Below are 21,092 nucleotides of genomic sequence, written 5' to 3' on the forward strand. Positions count from 1 at the left end.
ATTTCAGCTGCTGCTACAGATGAAGTTTTGTTGCTGGTGCAAATCAACACATCCTTGATGCCTTAGATACAAGCTCTTTATCTGGACTAAGAATATATTTTATAAACCTATTAGTATAACTGTCAAAGACAGTTCCTTTTCACCTGGCACATCCACCAATACAACCTCATGCTCCTATCTCAGAGTCACAAGGTATGATTGAAACATGTGGCGAATGTTTACATTTTTAAAATACATTACAGTAAAAGACACCGCTGATACTCTCCCCTTGCTTCAACCACACTTACCTCATTGTTCTTGCCACTTTCTAAAGCAGCTCTGGAAGTTCAATGGACAAGGTGTGATAAAGAATACAGTGAATGCTGCTGCTAAGGGTCCCCCAACAGAAACACAGCCTTGTGAATAGATTATGATGTGTTCTCATCTGTCTTACTCACCCCATCTGGTACCATGCAACTTCTGGCTCTTCCCTGAACTACAAATGACCATAAAAGATAAATGTTTTGAATTAATTCAAGACATCAAGGGAACCATGATGGTACAACTAAAACCATGAAAGGGGACTTCCAGCACTGTTTCAGAAAGTAGAAAGAACAATAAGTGTATTTGAAAAGAGGGGGAATATTTTGACAGGGAAACGTATTTATGACTGTAATTTCTAAAAATTTATACATTCTCCATATATTTCAATCACACCTTGTATAACAACTCTTCAGGCCATACCAAAACCTAGTTCTCAATAACTTTGATTGTTTCTACATTTCATAGGGTATGAATGTGATTCATTTCATTGATAATAGGCTGATTGATCTGGTAAACAATTAGAAACTTTTCCAGACATTTTAGTTAGATGTGTATATGTCAGGTTGTGGGAAATAAATCCACAAGAATTAGGAGGCCTGACACTTCAATGACACTTTTAGGGTTCATGACAAATTATTCCTTCTAAGGTGAAGGGTAAGTTCTATCTGGTCTGACCCATTAGTAAACATAAACCATTACAGGTGTCTTTGGATTTTGGAGGTCATAAATATACTCATTTCAGCATACTATTCTAATCTATTTAAAGGTTGATGGCAAAAGTTGCTGATTTTGAGTACAGTGCAGAAGAAAGTAAGGTGCTGGAATAGGCCAGACTTCAGTGCAAACTGCTCTGCCACTTGGGTCACGTAGAGGAAGGACAAATTACGACAAGCATTGTATGTGGCAAATCTGGATGCTGTATGGAAACTCTGATATATGCCTATAAGTGCAATAGCTAAGTTTTTGGCATATACTTATGCCACTCTCTGCATGTAACAGTATTTCTTCAAAAACATCAAGAACAAAACAAAACAAACAGAGAAAAACAGCCGCTGGTTTACTACTGAGCCCTTGTAGAGACAGACTCCTATCTTAATATGGGCAGTAGAACAACATGCTACCTGCACTGCCCAGCAAAAGGATTGCTGTCTAATCAACCAAGTCATAATATTGGGTGTGTTCAAGATCACTCCATCATAAAATAGAAGTAAAAAGTATGAGACTAGTTTTGACAGTGTGCTGAAGGTACAAATGAATTACATAAACAAATAGCCCAAATACCTATGGCTGCTTTTCCTGATACATTCCTCCCCATTCTTATTGGGAGTTCCCTATAGATAGGTGACTTGGGAATAAAAAATGTTTGATTTGTATTTGGTTATGATATGGTGCCAGTACAAAAATGGGCAACTACAGCACTATAGCCCCATTCTGGAGTGACCTGAAATCATTCCAGTAGGCAGAAGTTTAATCCATGTATCTGGTTGTTCATTTTGCTGAGAATAAGAGACAGCTGGAGGTAAAAAGTTGTCCATGTTGCTAGGAATACGAGATGCCTAGAGATAAAAACCAAGACTAAGTAACAGGTAGTGGCTAGTGGTTTGGTTGAATGGTAAGAGAACGGGTATGAATACAATTAGAAAGCTGGTGGCAAGGAAGTGTAGAGAAAATGTATGTGGATAGGGGCCTTTGAAAATCAATATATTTGTGTCTAAGGCAAGTACTTATCCAAGAACAAGCTTACAGGAGGGGGCCAGCTCATTCTTGCCAATGAAAATTTGCCATGGCAAATTGTCTAACGCAGCAAAATGGAGGTTATATATGTGCTTAGCAACATGGTCCTCCAATCACAAAAGCTAAGTGCCAACCTACCAAGAGCATAGACATCTCTGAGGCCTGATATAGTGCCATTCTTTAGAGAAACCAAAGAATCTCCTGATCTCCTGGCTGGTTATACTGCTTATTTCTGTCATGAAAGCTCAGGTATTTTGTTCTCACTATAATAGACCCTTACTGTGGATGTAGATTCACTTTCTCTCCCTGCAGTATTTTTCCCAAAGCCAGCGTCTATGAACACAGAGAATTTCTTACTTGCCATGATCATATTCTACACAACATCGATTCTCACCACAAAGCTCATGTCATGGTAATTGGATTATGACAATGGACACCATGGAATTCACTGGTCTTACTATGTACTTGATCACCCTGACACAGCTGTCCTGATAGAATGAAAGCATATTCTCTTTGAAGACTCAGTTAAAGCACCAGCTAGATAGCAAAGAGGGGGTTATGTCTTATACGATGCAATGAATGTGTTAACCTAATGACTGATACACGATCATTTCTCTCCCATTTCTAAGAAACTTTAGGTCTGGGAATCAATAGGTTGAAATGTGTATGACACATTTCAATATTATCCCTAATTGGGACCAGAATTGGGGCGAGGTGAGTGGGGCATTCATCTAGAATATAAAATGTAAGGGGTGCCAAAAAACTTAGTAATCAAAGAAAATTATATTTTTATGAACTATTGTAAAATAAAAATCAATGTAAGAATTGTGATATATAATATATGAAACTTTTAAATAACAAACTCTTATTTATTTACCTCTTGACTCAGTGTTATTTTGTAAGGGGATTCGTTTCTAATCAACCTGTTTCTAGCCTAAGCAGCTACTATGTCCCACATCAAGTAGATTTATGAGAACTGACACTGACATGCAAACAGATTAGGGAATCTGAGGCTAATTGTGTGGTTTTCTTAACTTTTATGTTTGGTGTAAATTACAGAAAATATTTTGAAAAGTATAAATAGGGGTGCCCTTGTGATTCTTTGTAAAAACTTTTTCTTCTGGTATCTATATGTTCAGGCTCTGCTGATACAGAATTCTGAGTTCCCAAGTTTATATATTTCCATTAGGGGACACAGCTATAATGCCATTAAACTAGAGGTTGAGATTGTCCCTTGTCTACTTAGGGCTTCTAATACCTGAGAATCAACAAAGAAGAGAGTTAATGTATTGTAATGTATTTACTCTGGCTATCAAGGGGGGCATTGTGCTACTACAAAATGGGGTAAGGAAGGTTATGTCTTAAGTGCAAAATTTCAATAGGAGCAACTCATAATACTTTCAAGTACTTGGATGAAAATTAAAGGAACAAACTATTGCTATGTTATAACATGGACAGCTTTCAAAAGCATTATACCAATTAAAAGAAACAGGAAATAAAATATCATATATTATTTTATTTGCATGAACTGTTCAGAAAAAAATTTTCTAGAGTCAGAAAATAGATTAGTACTTGCCTAGTTCTAAAGACAGGATTGAAAGTTTCCAAAAGGAACATTAGGGAATGTGTTTGGGATGATGGAAATATTGTAAAATGGAATTGTAATGATGATTAAACAATTCTGCAAATTTACTAAAAATCACTGAATTATATACTTAAAATGAAGGAATTTTGTGACATATAGCTCATACCTCAATAAAGCTGTTTTAAACAAGTCAGTGAAAAACGACAACGACCCAACATAGACATCAGAGAAGGAACCATGACCAGCAACAGTATTTGCTGCAGACAAATGAGCAGCATAAGAAGGGATTGTAGATTCCAGTTACAACTGTGTGGCTTATTGTAGATACAAACACTATAGAATTATGAACGCCTCTTTATAATATTGATATGAATATTTGTGTACATATTAACCAAGCTTTCTGCCTCTCCTGTTATCTATTTTCTAATATAAGGTCTATTAATAACATTTAGCCCAATATCTCAGAATTTCAGTTAAAGTCTATGAAACATGTGTGTGATTCAGCTAGAAGAGGAATAAACATGATCCAAACTGTATAAAAGGAATTTGCATCCTCTTTGAAGAGAGAGTTTGTACAGTTTGAATTATATAAGGAATACTTGCATCATGTCATACCGATTATTTTGCTGTTATCTTTATTTGAGGGCTAAGTATAGTTTAAAGTGTGTAAGGATGCCAATTTGAAAAGTAGTGAAGTGTGATAGCTTTTTACTTTTTGAGCTTTACTAAGCTAGATCCGCATTTCCTATATTTTCCTTTTCTATGTAGTCTCAGGTTAGGGTTAGCCACATGAGAAATTTGCATGAAACTTAATTATTAGTTGGTTTTCTGCTATACAATGAAATATCTGAGGTAATTAACTTTACAAAGAGAAATTCTTTATTTAGTTTACAGTCTGGGGCATTTGAAACCAGGAATTGGGAGCTCTATCAGTTGGCCTCTGTTGAGGGAGGCACGCCATAGAGGGAGTGCATGTAGGAGCCAAGGGTCACATCTCAAACAGGATGAGAAAGAAAGAGAGAGAGAAGGTTAGAGAGAAGAAGAGAGAGAGGCTCTGGGATTCCACAGTCCCCTTCCAGATCATGCCCTACTGACTGAAGGGCTTCCCATAAAGCCCCATCTCTTAAAGGTAGCACCTAACAACACTGCCACTATGGGGACCAAACCTTTACCATGATGGAACCCTTGGGGACATTCAAATTACACCAAAACTATAGCGTTCTGCTGTTTGTTCCCCAAAATTCCTGCTGATCTCAAAATGCATTCATTCCATCCCAAGTCTTAGCAGCTTCAGCTTTGATCAAATGTCCAAGTCCACAGTCTCATCAGACTCAAGCCAACCTCTCAGCTGTGAGCCTTAAGAAAAAAAGTTATATCTTTCAAACATACAAGAGTGAGACAGGCGCAGAGTAAACATTTCTATTCTAAAAGAGAAGGAGGATAGGAAAATAGACAAGAGGAATTGGCTCAGAGCAAGGCTGAAGTCCTGCAGGGAAAGCACTAAACTTGGATGCTCCATATGCAGCCTTCTGGACACACTTCAGGCTCTCAAGGCTTTGGGCAGCTCTGCTCTTCAGTTGTTCTCTCAGGATAGTTTTGCACACTGCTGAAGGTTTCTCTGGTGGGTGTTGCACATTGCTGTCATCTCTTTTTCCCTAGAATCTCCACTTTGGCTTTGGCTTCACTTCCATAGCCCCCATAAGCAGTACTCTACAAGAATGCTGGCCCTATTTCACATCACCTGCCTCCTAGATTTTCCTTTGAAATCATAGTGGAAGCCACCATGACCCTGTAAGTCTTGCATTCTGCGTGTCTGAAAAACCAGTATCACATTGATAATGCAAGGTCTGATGTGATTATGAGCTGCACTGGGCCCATGCCAGTGGCTGTGACATCCTTTGCTAGGTGAATATAGGAAAATGTACCTCAAGGTGGCCCTTAGTGCATAAGCACCCTAGTGTTCTTTACTGGAAGGATTCTTCACTGGAAGATATTTGAAACAAACTTGCACCTCTAAACTGTCTAATCTGAGGTGAGAGAAGTTTCTGGAGATGGTTGAAACATCTTTTCTATTGTCCATATATAAAGCACATGGCTTCTTTTTAGGGGTTTTATCTTTAGCAACCTACTACATCCTTCTTAGCACTTTTCCTGCTCCTTTCCTGGCCAGGCTGGAACTTTTGAAAATGTTTTGCTCTGCTCCCTTTTTACTTCTGATTCTGAATGCAAAATGCCTAAAAATAGTCAGTCAAAGACATCTATGCCACAGCCAAGTACTTTTCTGTTTTGAAATCATCCTTGTCAAATTAGTCAATTACCTTTAAGTTTGACCTTTTGCAAAGTCTCAGGGCTTGGACACAACACATTAAAATTGTTTGCCACGTTGTAACAAAGCGGGGGGGGCTTTCACACAATTTCCAATACAATCTTCATTTCCATCTAGACCTGATCAGCTAGTCTGTAGCCCTGAGGGCATCATTGCAAATTTTTTGAAAGATGCATTATGGCAGATGTATAACATCACGTTTATTTTTTAATGTATTTCTATTGATGAATTATTAATTTTAAATTTATGAGTTTTATTATATTAAACAATGTGTACTTATCAGGAAAATAAAATATCAATTAAATAAAATGTTAAATTTTGATTATGTAATGAGTGCTTAGAATAAACATCAACATTTTCAACATTAACTATTTAATAACAATACAAATAAATTCTTATGTGAACTAGAATGAAAATACAAACAAAACTCTACCATAGAAACAATCTTTGCTTCAATTGTCACACCTAAGGCAGTTTTCACATGAGAATAGCATATTCCATACGCAAATATCACTTACACTGATAGCACATGTTTTGATTCCTGTGTTCTTTGGTAGGACATCTTGCTGGTTTTTCCGTATTCTTAGGAGGTTCTTAGAATGTTTCACCTGTCTGTTCATCAGTGGTCTGCTCCAGAAATCTTTTGGGGAGTTCTTAGAGCAGATAGATACTGTTCTTAATCTGTTGTAATTGATCATTTATCAATTCCAGTCCCAATCTTCTAAGAAAATTTCTCTGTATATTTTGTGCTTGTTATTTTCTTTGTAAACTATGAAACTATTTGTGCCTGACATGTTTAGGATGGAGCAAAACACAACCATTGGCCAATGCTTTGTGTTTCAAATGACATCATAGTTGCAGAATAACTCTTCAACAATATCTATTCTGCCTTTTGTTTTGTTGTAAAATATGACCAATTCAGACTTCATTTGTGTTGAGAATTCACTATCAATCTTGTCTTGTTTATTTGTTTGTTTTGAGACAAATTCTCTCTATGTAGTCCAGGCTAGCCTGGAAATCACTGTGTAGCACAGGTGGACCTTGAACGCACAGGATCCTCCTACCTCAGCCTTCTGAGTGCTGGGAGTATAGGTGTGCACCACCAGGCCTGGCCTCGCTATCAATCTTATCATCATGGTGTAATGTTGGCAGTATCAATACTGCTTTGTTTTTCTTTGCCATATGGAAGGCCAATATTATGTCTTTCTGAAATCAAAAAATTGTACTAAACATTTCTCCACTGTGAACTTGCAACATTTTTAAAGAAGTCTTGGCTTTGTTCTTTTGAATAGTTCTGGTGTTGGTCAATTGGTGGGTTTTTTTTTAGCAAATATATCAATGGGTAACTAGTGAACTAATTGTCAAATGCGATTTTGGGTTACTTTGTGAAATAGGTCCAACAAGTCTGTTCACAAATGTCATACAGTTTATTACTGCATGATTTAAGACCTGGTGACTGAGTTCAAGGAAAATTTCTAAATTCAAGGTATAAAATGTCTTTGCATCTACCAGGGCATATATTTTTATACCATATTTGAAAGGTTTATTTGGCATATATTGCGGAAACCTTCAACAACCACAAAACAATGCAAGTTGTTCATCAATTGTCACGTATTCAGACAGTGTATAAATTGCTTGACAGTTTGAAACAAAGCTTTCAAAAATGAGTGAATAGCAGTCAAATTGTTGTATTTTCTTCATTCTTGGCAGGTCTTTTTGTCATCAAAACCTATGGAATTTTGAAAGAAGCCAAATCTCTTGAGTGTTAGTATTGTTCTATAAATCTCAATGCCACATTTATCCCTTCATCATAAATCCTTTAAATTCTGATGATTAGATTAATAAAATACTTCCATGAAGGCTTTTAGTTCAGATAGTGAGGTGTTCTGATAAATATATCTTAAAGTATTACTACTGATGCATATAGAATGTTTTACTTGTATTTCATTATTAGTGTATTTCAAAACATCTTGTAGCATATAGTCCATTACAACACTGAATCACAGTGATAGCATTCTGTCCAATAGGTTTCACCCAGGCAAGAACCTAATAACATTTTTCAACCTAGTTCTAATGTTGGATCATTCAGATATACATGACCATTTGGTAGCATTTCAACTAGTCAAATATTTGTTCATATTACTATTTTTTTCTTTATCTGAATCAAGGTCTTTGTTCTGTATTTCTCTATCTGTTATATCATGCTAACTTCTTTGGCTTACATGATCCAAGTCATCATCAATAGCCAAGACACCTGATGACTCACTTTCTCTTCCCAAAGTTCTAAAAGTGGATTTTCATGTGATATTGTACTGAATTGGGCTAATTCTACAGGAGAAATCAAAAGAAAACATTTAATAAAACAAAGTATAAATACACAAAAATGTGACGCAGTGCATAATGTAAAACCAACCCATTTACACTTTGACACATGTGCATACACCTTGCCATTCATCGGACCAAGTGAGTAAAGACAAAGACCATGTCCTGTCTGTTGTGATCCTGGAGAAGACCCCGTTTCAGGTGGAGCAGGTGGCCCAGCTCCTGACGGGCAGCCCTGAGCTCCAGTTGCAGTTCTCCAATGACATCTACAGCACCTATCACCTCTTCCCTCCAAGGCAGCTGAGTGAGGTAAAGACAACTGTGGTGTACCCCGCCACGGAGAAACACCTGCAGAAGTACCTGCGCCAGGACCTCCACCTGATCCGAGAGACGGGAGAGGACTATAGGAACATCACCCTACCCCACCTGGAGTCCCAGAGCCTCAGCATCTAGTGGGTATATAACATTCCTGACAAGAAGGCTGAAGCTGACCGCATTGTTTATGAGAACCCAGATCCCCCGATGGCTTTGTCCTCATCCCTGACCTCAAGTGGAACCAACAGCAGCTCGATGACCTGTACTTGATCGCCATCTGCCATTGCCGGGGAATCAGATCACTTTGGGACCTTACTGCAGAGCACCTGCCACTGCTCAGGAACATCTTCCAGGAAGGGCAGGAAGCCATCCTACAGCGCTACCAGCTGACGAGAGACCGCCTCCGAGTATACCTGCACTACCTGCCATCCTACTACCACCTGCACGTGCACTTCACTGCCCTAGGCTTTGAGGCCCCTGGCACAGGCGTGGAGCGTGCCCACCTGCTGGCCGAGGTGATCGAGAACCTGGAGTGTGATCCTAAGCACTACCCGCGGCACACTCTCACCTTCGCCCTCAGGGCTGATGACCTCCTGCTCAGGCTCCTGCAGGAGGCACGGCAGCCCTGAGTGTGTGTGGAGAAAAGGCACAGGTGCACAGCATTTGGGGCAGTGTGGGCTGGGTTTTTATCTCCAAGGTAGTTTTTAAAGATATATTTGTACTGGCTTGTTTCTCATATGTCAATAAAGTACCGAGCTCGTGAAAAACAACAACAACAAAAAGCACAGCTACTGAGATGCACAGCTGACTACTGTTATGCTAACATACATATTTTCATTAGAAAATTATGGTATGGGCATCTGCGACCCTCAGTGAACAATAACTATCAGCATTCTGGTTTATTGGGCCCTCATCGGAATTATCCCTACTGCTACATTTGGAAAATTCTAGGCTTTCTCTAGCCTGCTTCCCTATACTCTTCCAACCTCTTCCTCTTTATCAGTTCTAAAGTCTTCTCTACATATATAGTGATGGACCTGGCCTTGCTTCTCAGAATCAATATTCTTTACTAGTGCCTACAAAAAAAATACCTGAGACAAGGGGCTGTGGATTTTGCTCAGTAGGGCCACCACCTGCCTCGCAAGTGCACAGTCCTGAGTTTGATCCCTGGTACCAAAAAAAAAGAAAGGCAAAATCCAGATTTTAGGGCGGGGGTTTGGCTCAGTGGTTCCACCACCTGCCTTGCAAGTGCAGGATCCTGAGTTCGATCCCTGGTACCAAAAACAACCAAAAAAAAAAAAAAATACCTGAGACAACTAACTTTGTCATTTAATAAAGAGAAAAGGTTTATTTAACAAAGAGGGAGAGTCTATTTATATTCTTTGAATAAAGATAAAGGGTGTGTGGGCTGGGCTTTTAGCTCAGTGGTTCAGCCGCCTCCCTTGCAAGCACAAGGGCAAGGTCCCGAGTTCAATCCCAGGAACCAAGGGGAAAAAAAAGAATGTAAAAAAGATAAAGGGTTTGTTTAGCTCACAGTTTTAGATCTTCAAGTCCAGAAATGGGTGACTCCATTGGTTTGACATCTGTGAAAATCTCATATAATGGCACGAGTATATGGAGGAACAAAGGATTAAAATGGACAAATCTCAACCCAGGAAGAGAGAGAGAGGGAGTGCAAGTAGGAGATGCGAGACAGACAGACAGAAAGAGACAGAGAGACTATCTCACCTTTCTGCTTTTTTGTCCCATCTAAGCCTCTAGCCCACTGAATGGTGCTGGTGTAGCCCATATTCAGGGCAGGTTTCCCTCACTTGGCTCCTTGACCCAATCACCAGTGTTCTCTGGAAACACCCTTCCAGATACACCCAGAAGTGGGCTTTACCAACTCTCAGTTTAACCCAGTTGACACCCAAAATTTACTATCATAATTTTTACATGAATTTAAAAAAAAAAAAAAACAGCCATTTTGTGTTCTACAGTTTGGTGTAGGGCAATAGACACTTTAATAGCTCATGCCTGTTCCTGGTTTTTCAGTTAACTTCGTTGGTGCAATATACCACCAGGGTCTGCAGCATCTGGAGTTCACCATAGATCTCCTTTTCAGGTCCTGGGTCAGGCATACGGGAAGCTCCATGGCAAAGACACCACCTTATTCAGCAGGCTCCTTGTTCCATTAGGGTTTGAGGGTTTTAGTTGTTCTTCTGAATTCCAGTTCATCACTATAGTTCTAATTAGTTCTTGTTTTCTCCCACTCATCATCCAGCACTCTTGAACTGAAAGCTGAGCTAACTTACAATAACTACAGGCTTTATTCTAGGTATAAGACCATGCAGTCTGTCACAGACTACTTGAACAGCTTCCATAGTTATGTGAAGTCTAATCCCTGTAATAAATCCCTTATTCTATATACCTCATATTATTTTTCTCTAAATAAATCGTGTTTGATACTGAAGCCACAGGAACAATGTTAGCAAGAAGTAACCAATGTCTTTACTTAGTATTTACCTTGCATCATACTCTCTGCTAAGTACTTATAATTTAATCTTTGCAACAATACCATAAGATAAAAACTAAGTTCCCCCCTTTTACATATTTAAGAAATGAAGATTAGAGAGTTGATGGAATAGAAATACAGAGTGTCAAATTCAACATAATGACTGTCTTGAGAACAGTGCCTGTATCTTTTGTTTCCAGCACTTTAGCTCTGTACCTCTACTCACCTTCACATTTCTCTTCACTCTATTTTGTTAGTAGATTTCAACAATTCTGAAATTTACAGAAATACACATGGACTGTAATTCTGTGCATTCGATGGCTTACTTTTATACAAAATCTAACTTTCCAGATATTAAGTTTCTTGGTTGACTAAATGCTACCTCACAAAGGTAGTATTAGCAAATAATATTCTTAGGGATATATATGAACTAAAATGGCATGAACCCAACTATAAATTTTATAAATGTTTTATTTAGCCACTAATTCTGAGATGTGAAAATTATACATAATGACCTTTCTAAGTATGTCCTTTTCTTGGTTTATGATTATTCTCTTTATTTGAGTTATTACATTCCACAGATATTACTAATTCATACTTTTTTGCCTTCATATTTCTAGAGAGAAATGATAAGCTTCAGACTTATTCAGACCTTGTCATTTGAATACAAAAAATGTTTCTATTTTTTCCAATTATTTGGTCCAAATTTTTATTCTCAAAAGGTAAAGATCTAGTCCTTTTATATTTTTCAGACAAGACACACTTTACATCTAAATAATTTACTTGTTCTGCTACCTTATTTCTCTAAAACTAGAAACAAAAATAACCTTAGAGTTCATAAATTAGATCTGACATTTCAAACAAATCACAAAACTGTTCTTCTGGATCTTCTTTCTTGTAAATACTGCATATTTTTAATTGCAGAGGACTCTTGAATTTGTCATGCCTAAGGAACATAGAAATTTTACTTCCATCTAGAAATCCTATTTTTCATCATTATATCAAAGCCTTTGAAAAAAAGAAACCCAAATTGTTATGAACTAGATAATCTAATACTGCAATAATAATTTCAAATGTATTTTGTCTTGATTGCTTTTAATAGGTATTTTTCTAGTCGAATTAAAGCCGAAAACAACAACAACAAAATTATTGCCTTTGTAATTGTCCTCAGAACCCATCATCACAGACAGACTTACAAAAGAGGGCGAAAAGTCAATCTTTATTATTTCCTTTCAGCATCAAAGAAAATGTTTTTTAAAAGGATACAGGGCAAAGTTCCCAGAAGATATTGTGTTGATTGCTCACTATCAAACTCTGTGTGTTCCTTTGGTAAGACTGCAAATGAAGATTCTCATTTTATGGGATCTGCAATATTAATCAAAAGGAGTAGATATATTTAGTTAAATCAACTACAAACTCCTCTCATGTTTCTGATTTCCTTTCTAACATCAGAAGTGTTAAGAAGATAATATATTTCCTAGATTGACCTAACTTAAACATTATAGAATGAATCATACTCCTAAAAAATATTTTTATTATTTTAGTCTTCTTTTAAAATGCAATAAAATAATCTTCAAATGCTAGTATACTCCAATTAAAATTCCCAATGAAAGTCATTTAGACTCATCAGGATTTAACCTCACTTTCTTAAACACATTTACTTTCTTCTATATTCTAGCCCATATTTTGTATTCCAGTTCTAGATAGGTCAGCTTGTGAATCTTTGTTCAGGTTTTTCCTCCCAACAACTCTCCTAAATCCCTTACTTAATAATATCCCCTAGTCAGTTCAAGGCATCATCCTCTGGAGAACACCAAACACTAATATTCCTATGCAGCTGAAATAAAGGATGTGGAATTTGGAATTTATTTTATAACCAGTGAGAAAAGACTAGAAGAAATTAAGTAAGAAATGGCATAACTAGTGTTATGGCTTGTATCTAGATGTCCCCTCAAAGCTTCATGTGGTCACAGGTGGGATTTTTCAGAAGGGGCTGGATCTAGAGTATGTGATGCTGGGATTAATTCCTGATTCAATGCTAGGATTAAGGCTGCCCCACTCTGGATGTGAATACTTCCTACCCTAAGAGTATGTAGGCTGGATAGATTATAAGGGACAGAAGGAGGGTCTCACTGCTTGTCACTTATTGCTTGTTGCTTGCTGCCTTGCTGCTTTCTGCTTGTCATGAGCTGTTTCTCCTCTGTGATGCCTCTCTGCCATACCACCCTGCCTTGGAAGGAGCAAACTATGAACTGAAATCTCCACAAACTGTGAACCGAAATAAACCTTTCCTTCTTTAACTTTAGGTATTGGGTATTTTGTTTCAGCAATGAGAAAATAACTAAGACAACTAGCTTGAATTTATTGTAGAGTCCTGGGCCCAAGAAAGAGAAGACATTTTTGAGAAATGTGATTTAAATTCTGAGTAAATAAGTAAGAATTTGGTCTGGTCAATAACTCATATCATAAGGAAAGATTTCTTAAGCAGTCTTGTAGGGAATATAAAGCAAACTTCGCATTAGCTATGTTGTTAGTTTTCTTCTTATTAACAGTTATTTAGTGATAGAGCATATACTAACATTCTAGCTGTATTTCTCAAAATAAAGTGTCAACTGTATTGCAATAAAAGTATTGAAAGAAAAATACTACAAGTATGATCATTTAATCTCAGTCCATGGTACTGATAAAATAATATATACCAAAGCCTAGGTCTATGGTAGGTTTATATTCTTTTAAAACTTTTTCTGTGCACCTTTACTTGTTTTTATTTTACTTAATGGGTGTCATGCTTGTTGCGATTCAGCTCTCTGCCCCTCCTTTAAGGAAGCATTGGTTAGAGGGAAAGCTAGGACTCCAGTTGTTATGGCAAATGGTTAGCTCTTCTTGAGCAATTAGGAAGCAAGGCCAAACTTTATAATTCCTAAGCAGGGTGCCAATGGGGAAGGAAGGAAGGAAAGAAGGAATGAAGGAAAAAGAAAATAAGGAAGGAAGGAGGAAAAAGAAAATTAGGAAGGAAAGAGGAAGAAGAAAAGAACAAAGGAAGGAGAGAGGAGAGTGACAGAAACAGAACAAGAGAGAAACTTGGCCTGGAGATACAGTGACACTATAATTCTGTAATTTGGGCTACGGGATGTATTAAGATATCTTTTTAAATGTCTTCTAGACAAGAAATTTATATTTTGTTCTTGGGTATAAGAAACAAGTTCCAAAAAAGTCCTGTACACTAGAGGTAATTATATCTCCAACCTCTCCCTTGAGCTCCACAGTGATATATCCAGTTGGTTCTAAGGATCTGTACTAGGAAGTTTGTCATCTTCAAACTTAATGTATTCAAGACCAAACTCTTTCCACTCTCCTCAATTCTCACCAAACTTGCTTCCTCATGCTTCCCCAACATAGTAAATGTCAAACTTCCTTCTTTGAGTCGCTCTACCTAAAAACTACACATTCTTTAATTCACTTCTTCTCATGTTACACAATCACTTCATCAGCAAATCCTATAAATTCTATTTTCACAAAGTATTCCAAATCCAACTCCTTTCACCACCTCCACTCTTACTTTCCTATTTCATTTACAATTATATTTATCTGGACTATTATAAAATTATCTTAACTTGCCTTCATGTTTCCATTCTTGAAAAATCTTGTACACATTATCCAGAGGTATCTTTTTAAAATGTAATTAAGATCATGTAATTATTCTGCTAAAACCTTTTCATTTTACTTAGATTAGAATTCAAATTCTCTCCATGGCCCACAAGACCTTACATGATTCTCTCTCTCCCTCCCTCTCTCTCTCTCTCTCTGTCTCTCTATTTCTCTCTCTCTCCACAAATAACTTTCTGATTTCATTAAAACTCTCCCTAATGTACTCTTTTATGTTATTGTCATTAATTTATTTATCTATTCATGTAAGAATCATCTTTGACCTTACTTTCATATCTCCCATACAATTCAACTGGGAAATCCTCTTGTTTCCATCATCAAATATATCAAAATTTTAATTACTTTGAGAAGGAACATTTAAACATACACTATATTTCCATGTAAATTATACATTTTTTCTGTTCAATTTCACTGATTTGACTTTTAATATTTGTTATTTCATTATTATAAATGGTTTTTAAAATATATTTTAATATATGATAAAGTTAGTCTTTGCCCATTAGTTCTGTTTATTCGTGATTTTCTTCACTTTTCTCTCTTATCTTTGGTGAATTGGGATTGAAGAGGTGTGGAGATGAAAGATATACCATTAGGTTATATAACAGCTATTGTATTTGAAATGCATGGGAACAAAGATAATTATAGGGATTGTAAAATTCTTGAAGACATTTGTGAACTAGTAGAAGTCTTGAAAAAGAAAAAACAAACTCAAATCATTCAACTATTGACTCTACATTTTGTGAGTCAGTAGTAATATTTAAGCTATCCTTACCTTCTGCAGGCTAAATGAAAATTGGATTCAGGATCTGTTTCAAAGAGTGCTGGTGTTATGATAAAGACAAAATTCCCAGCTTTTCTGGGTCTCCAATGTTAAAGATGGGGCCCTAACAGGAAAGGGATGAAGCCTTAAAACCCATAAGCAAGCTAGAGACTAATACCACCCTGATCAGCAAATTAAACTTCTTCCTCGTTAGAAGCATAGCTCCACCCCATAAAGATACACACTTCAAAGTCAATACCTATCATTTTAAAAATCCTTACTCCTTATTTCCTTTAATATGGAGATAGTCCCTGTTCCAGATGAAAATATAGCAGATTCTCATTACTTGTGAATTTGCAAATTCACCTACCTGCTAAAATGTATTTATGACCCCAAAATCATTACTCATGGACATTACAAGTCATGTATGAAGATCCAAAAAACTTGAGTTTATGGTGTACATTGCCAGTTTAGATTGAAACAAGGACATCCTATGCCTTTCTGTTTCAGCTTTGATACTCTAAGCAAGTGCCTTTACCCCAATCTATTTAATGCCATATTTGTCTTATTTTTATGGGTTTTTTTTTGTTGATTTAGCTGCCTAAAATGACCTCCAGGTGCAGTACTGAAATACTGTCTAGTTGTTCCTAAGCATAAGAAGACTATGAAGTGCCTTACTGAGAAAACAGGGGTAGGCCTCATTCAGGCTGTGATATAGTGCTGTTGGGAATAAGCTCAATGTTAATGAATCAAGGGCAGGGGAAGAACTGTTGAACAAAGTATACTATTTACTGTTACATGGGAGAAATAAGTGCTAGGTGTTCTATCGGATAGTAAAGGAACTATAGACAATGATAATGTACTGTATATTTCAAAAAGAATAATTAAAATAAATTTTAAAATAGTAATGATAATGAATCATTATGAATAATTTATCTATATAATAAGGTATCTCAAAACAGAATATACATAAAACATATATATTGATGAGTTGAGGAAAATGCTTTGACTAAAAGTTCACAGAAGTTTACATCTCTTTTTGCAAAAGAAATAAAAGTACAGTTCTAGCTGGGCGTGGTGGTGCATGCCTGTAATCCCAGTCCTTGGGAGGCTGAGGCAGGAGGATTGCTGCAAGTTTGAGGCCATCCTGGGCTACATAGTGAGTTCAGGGCCACCTTGAACTACAAAGGGAGACCCTGGCTCAAAAAACAAACAAACAAACAAACAAAGTTCAGTTCTTGGCAATTCAGGGACTTTGTAGAATATAATTACTACAAATACTGTAGTAAGAATTGACTGCACCTTACACACAAAAGGAGCTTCCAAACCTGGCCATGAAATATCTGCAGAAACTGGGGAACACCTGTGGGAGTAGATTAGCGGTTGTGGTGGTAGGAAAAATATGAAACCACAGGGAAAATTTTTATCCACATGGGAATATCCTTCAACATATTATGATTCAATATTTGGCAAGGACTCTAAGTATGCATCTTAGATGACATTTTGAAGCTTGGACAGATGATGACGAGATAAAGTGGGGATAACAGAAATGCTTTGGAGTAATACTCTATTACAGAAACAGTCAGAGGGCTTTGAACGAGGGAGACTGGAGAACTCACTTGGGTTATGACCTGAAAGGGTCCATCTTCCTCCCCAGCAACTCCCTTCTGTCTCTGCTTCCTGGTCATCATGATGTGAGCAGCTTTCCTCTAAGCAGGCCTCTCATCAGGCCCTTCCTGCCTTGGAGCCCACTGACTTTGGACTAAATACTTTAAAATCTGTGAGCCAAAATAAACGTCCCCTCCTTAAACTGTAGGTATCAGGTATTTTCATCCCAGTGCTGAGGAGAGTAAGACACCCAATCCATATTTTAAACTAGTAGCAGCTACCCTAAAGCATGGGGATGAAATCTCAAAAATAAAATAGATCAAGATCTAAATATTAAAACAGAAACACTAAACCAGCTGGAAGAGAGGTTAGGTAGAACTCTTGAAGACATTGGCATAGGAAATGACTTCATGAACAAAACCTCAGTTGCACATGAACTAGCACAAAGAATCAACAACTGAGATCATCTTATTAAAAAGCTTCTGCACAACAAGAAAAACCAACAACAGTGTGAAGACACAACCCACAATACGGGAAAAAAAATTTACCAGCTGTTCCTCAGACAAAGGTCTACTATCTAGAATATAAAAAAAACTAAAAATGTCAGACCTCCCAAATATAAAGACCCAATCCAAAAATGGGCATCTGAAATGAACAGACATTACTCAGACAAAGAAGTAAAAGCAGCAAATAAACATATGAAAAAAATGTTCAACATCACTGGTCATTCGAGAGATGCAGATGAAAACAACACTGAGATTCCACCTCACCCCACAAAGAATGGCTGCTATCAAGAAATCAACCAATAACAAATGCTGGCGGGGGTGTGGGGAGAAAGGAACCCTTCTCCATTGTTGGTGGGAGTGCAGACTGGTGCAACCACTGTGGAAGTCAGTATGGCAATACCTCAAAGAACTAGCACTAGAGGTCCCATTTGACCCAGCTATTCCCCTACTGGCTATCTTCCCAAAAGAATTAAAAGAATCATACCACAGAGATATATGCACACTGATGTTTATAGTGGCACATTTTTAATAGCTAAAACTTGGGAACAGCCCAATTGCACATCAGCTGGAGACTGGATAAAGAAGACATGGCTTTTAAAATAAATATATAAAAGGGAGTACTACGCAGCCATAAAAATGAGAAACTAGAGACATTTATAGCTAAATGGATGCATATTGAGGCCATACTCTTAAGTGAAATAAATAGGACACACATGTGTAAATACCCAATTGTTTCTCTGTTGTGAGAAACTGAAAGTGCAAATAAGGATCAAAATGTATAATAGATAATATGAAATAGGAAGAAAAGGTCCAAAGGGGAAAGGGAAGTGAGAAGGGTAGGGGAAAGGAATGAATATGAGAAAAGGAAAAAATGGAAACAAAGCCTTTGTAAATAGGGTGGGGTGGAGGGGCTGAAGGGAGGGCAGGGGAATGGGGAAAAAATAAGAAACAAAATATATTATGTAAAGTACAAGTTCCCAAAGATGAATGTCATCATACTGTATACCTAAAATGTACTGATAAACTTAATGAATTTTTAAAAAGTGTCACACTCAGGACCTAGAAGAATGTTATGGGCCTCTAGCCTACCCCAGGGGTACCATACAAGCTAGTCCAATTTTTTTATGAATGGGCCAGTCTAATCCTCCCAGGGCTTTCCTCCCTTTAGCTCTTCAAGCTAAAATCCTTTCCAACCTCCTCTTTCTTCCTGTTTCCATTAAAGCTTTTCCCTGAGATGTGCCGTCACCTGTTTTAATCTTCATTATCACTGAAGCAATTTTCTGTGCATGTCCCATATCATTTTGATAGAATTTGTTCTCATTTGCTAAATATTTCTTCAAATGAATCACACAAATTAATACTAATTTCAGTATAATATTAAAATACCATTTAACCCATACAAGCTTTAGGTAAAGTATTATTGTCCTTTATAACAGTTGTGAATCTGATATGAAGAAATCCTATCCCATTATTATTTTATTTGCATGTGTAAATCTGAATTTCTTTTTACATGTTTTTGACTCTCCTTGTGTTGTTTGACAATTTCTTTTGCCTTTTTATCTTACATAACTTACTCTAACTTAATTTTTTATTAATTTATTTGTTAATTAAACCTTTGACAAAGTTATTACTATTTTTGCCAAATTTTCTTTTACCTTTTTTCACGTTTGCTTTGGAAATATTTGTTAAATATTTAGATAGATAGATATACACACAAATACACTTGCATTGCATTGTTTTCACTTTCACATTATACTTAAAAAGTCTTTTTCTAATCCACCATTATGAAAATATTTATTTTTCTTGTAACAGATTTTTACTTATTTTGTCCATATATGTAATATTTTCAGAATTAATGTTGGTGCAAGAAGTGACATGATCATCTACCTTTTTGTCATAATGGTTATCCTCTATTTTATATATTTTATAATCTTTATGAATATTAGTAACAAGGCAAATTAAATAAATAAGTCTAATTAACAAGGAAATTATAACTACATTGTATTCCTTTGGAAATAAAGTTAAATAGACTTTTTAAAAAAGAAGTTTCTTAGAAATTCTTTATTTCAGGAAAAGTGGTAAATTAACCTCCTAAAAAATTAAATAAAACAATTCCAAATGTTTTGAATTAGCCAATCTGCCTTCAATTTAAATTCTAGAAGAATTTTTCCTTTCAATTTTTTTCATACTTCAATTACTGTCTCATTTACAGAAAAACAACATTCCTTTAAGTACATGGTTCTCTAAATGCATACAAATTGGGGGAAAGGAACTGTAACACAATTCAAATTTAGGAGTCCTATTTTGTGTTACGAAACATTGTAAAAAGTATAGTGCCCTGGGCTTACTATTTTAGGAAGATGAGATTTAAAATGCTAGATGATGGAAAAAACCAAAAAAAGGTGAGCATTTAAGGGTACTTTAAGGAAAGGTGAATCTAAAGAAAGACGTAGATCAAGGTAGAAGCTGCAACATGGAGAGCAATTAAATATTTACTGTGTATTATTTAACATCGTACTCAGAAGCCTTAACATGAAACCTAATCAACAGAAGCTTAAAAGATTATGTGATTTAGAGATTTAACAATATCACCAAAGACCAGGCTTCTCTTATTTTCCTGATCTCTCATGTGGAGAAATTGGCTTTTGTCCTTTCCAGGCATGAAAAAGCAGTAAGGACATGTAGGAAGGGGAAACACCTACACGAAATTATTACAAACTTTCTCAGAAACCCTAAATACATGTTCTTGCCCTCAATTGCACCATCTCTCCACCCTCAGTTAGGACGGAGCCATGGAAAGGAGCATTTCTTGAAAAACAAAATAAATACAATCAAAATTGTGCTGGTGTTGGTAAGAAGAGAAAAAATGTATTTGGGGAAAGGAACTAGTTGTGTCTCCAGTTCTAAGCTTTTTAAATTCTTTGTTCACCCTAATACTGCAGTTATTTTTAGAACACAAGTTACGCATTCCTGGTAAAATCTTTCAACCACTCCCTTTCTCTATCAGATGAAATAAAAACACATTATGATAGCCTACAAATCCCTTTTATTTTAGTCATCTTCTACGTTTACCATCGACTTCACTGTTCATTTCCCCCATTAAAACTCTTCCTTAAGGGTTTTGACCCTGATCTGACTACACTTTCACACGTCTTTGTTGTGTAGGCTTAAATGTCTGTTCTGCTTCACTTGCTTGCTCTCATCTGTCTTAGTTCAAATTGTGCTGCTATAACAGGATACCACAGACTGAATTATTTGTAGAGAAAAGTTTTATTTCTTACAGTTCTCGAAGTTGAAAAGTTGCAAGTTGCTTGCACCTGGTAAAGCTCTTCCTGTTGTGTTACAACACAGCGGAGGCCTCACGTGGCATAAAACAGTGAGTGCGCCAGTTTGGGTCTCTCTCTCATCCTCCACTTCTAAACCCTAATCCCATCATGAAGGCCCCATCTTCATGACCTCATCTAATTCTAATG

General features: G+C 36.7%; 1 pseudogene; it reads left to right on the plus strand.

The window, feature by feature from the left end:
• The first annotated feature begins 1,073 nt into the window (after positions 1-1,073).
• LOC101710523 (m7GpppX diphosphatase pseudogene) lies at positions 1,074-9,358 on the plus strand (annotated as a pseudogene).
• The last annotated feature ends 11,734 nt before the right edge of the window (positions 9,359-21,092 follow it).

Source organism: Heterocephalus glaber, unplaced genomic scaffold (genome assembly GCF_053883595.1).
Source record: "Heterocephalus glaber isolate CG9 unplaced genomic scaffold, H.glaber_assembly_v1.0 deba00001442, whole genome shotgun sequence".
Taxonomy (NCBI): Eukaryota; Metazoa; Chordata; class Mammalia; order Rodentia; family Bathyergidae; genus Heterocephalus; species Heterocephalus glaber.